The following is a 1,852-nucleotide window of genomic DNA, read 5'->3' as shown; positions in this document are numbered from 1 at the left end:
TCTTTAGAGAGAAGAAAAAAGTTTCATTGAATGAATTTGGAAGTAATTAGGTAGGCTAAAGAAGAAGCTTGCCATAATATACAGGCATAAATTTAAAATCAGATGAGAAACATTTTCATCGAGACAGACTTTAGGTGAATAAGGGGGAGGCCTGGCAGCGTCAGCATCATATACTTACAACCCTAGGGTTTAGAGGTCAGTATACAAGAGAACCCTCTGGGCAGTGTAGCAGTCTGGGTTCCACCTCTAACTACAACTCTGTCTTTGCTTCCTTCACAATCCAGTAGAGTCATCTCTCTGGAGCAAATTATTAAAGAGAAAAGAAAGACAATGTAAAAAGTTCTGGAAAATTTTTTTAAAGCAAATATAAAAACCCCTTTGTCTTTTTTTTGGTGAATTGTAGAGAGTCAGTATTATCAGCAATTGGTAATGAACCTTCAAGTCCCTGCTAATAATGCCCTTGTGTTAATACACCTGTGGGATCTATTATACTATTGTATTCTTTTGCTGTTATTTAATTTCAGTAGGCTTAACTTACTCATTAATCTTTTCTTCTCTTTTTAATAGCAGAGTTTTTGGCACCAGTAACATAGCTAATTGCTTCATTTCTGCATTTCACTTTGCCTGGGTAGCCACAGCCGCTCTGTGATTTGGGATTTGAATATAAACATAAACCAGAAAGATTTTTCACCAAGTAAGAGCACTAGTAATGAAAGAAAGCTTTGTAATTCTTTGTCACACAAATGATACACTTGTGCCACATCCATCAGGTGTCATGGAAGTTGCTTACTGCTGGCAACACATTTAGTATAGCTACCATTTTTCAGTCCTTCAACAAGAATGTCAGGTTGTGTTTACTAAATGAAATAAAGTTCTGAAACAACAGTTTGCAGTATAAAACAAACAGGAATCCTCCAACCAAAGAATGCATATAAATTTGCGTATCAATTTGGTGAGGGTTATAGTAAGATGGGGCATCAGCAGACATAACTTCTACTGTTGTTTATAACATTGTGTGTCCACAGACTTATAGCATATTGCAGCACCTAGGGTAGTTAGATATTACCAGCCACATGGTAGGCTCTCAATACATATTTATTTACTGAGTGAATGACAAACTTTCGTAATATTTGTTAACATTTTAGGACTGGATCTTCTTCTGCTATTACTACCACAAAAATTAAACGTTCATATTTTTGGAATTGTTTTGAGTTGGGAAGTATAAAGTGAGGAAATGACTTTATTCAAATGTCTGCATTCTTTTGAAGCTGCATTTTTGTGGTGCCTTTCTGGACTGAAACTTGATACACATTTGGTCTTTTCCTAGCACCAGGTCTCAATGATTGGGTTGGTCTTCATGATGATCCCAAGTACATTCAAGAAGTTACTTTTGCATGTTATTTTGCCAGGTTATTTCTATTCCCCAGAGTGAAAAGGGGCAATCAACTGAAGAGTGTTATTTTCTAGTATCCTGTTTGGACTGATTATTTTGACCTCAACTTGAGACCTAACATTAATGAAATTGGCATACCCCATTTTAAGTGGGCATTACGCCAGTGTAACAGATGGGCCTTGAAACTGTTAGTTGATAGCTTGTGTATAAATCTCTAATATTTGTCAAGTGGACAAGTCCTTAACAAGAAATGTCAAAAGTGTTTGTCAGTTGTCTTCCAGATGCCTTACCCATGCATCATTACTTTGCTGCATCACACTGCAAGTCACTTCAGACTCTTAATAACCCCCAGGAAAATTACTGTTAAACCATGTGGATGGGTTAATCCGTGGCAAAATATACCCAATGATCTGTATCTTCTTCTGACCTCTTCCATCTTTCATAGACTGTTCATTACCT

This window comes from Carlito syrichta, unplaced genomic scaffold (assembly GCF_000164805.1).
Source record: "Carlito syrichta isolate Samal-C Ts95f unplaced genomic scaffold, Tarsius_syrichta-2.0.1 Scaffold117902, whole genome shotgun sequence".
In the NCBI taxonomy this organism is placed as follows: domain Eukaryota; kingdom Metazoa; phylum Chordata; class Mammalia; order Primates; family Tarsiidae; genus Carlito; species Carlito syrichta.
The sequence above is the reverse complement of the archived record's forward strand: the minus strand, read 5'-3'. Positions refer to the sequence as shown.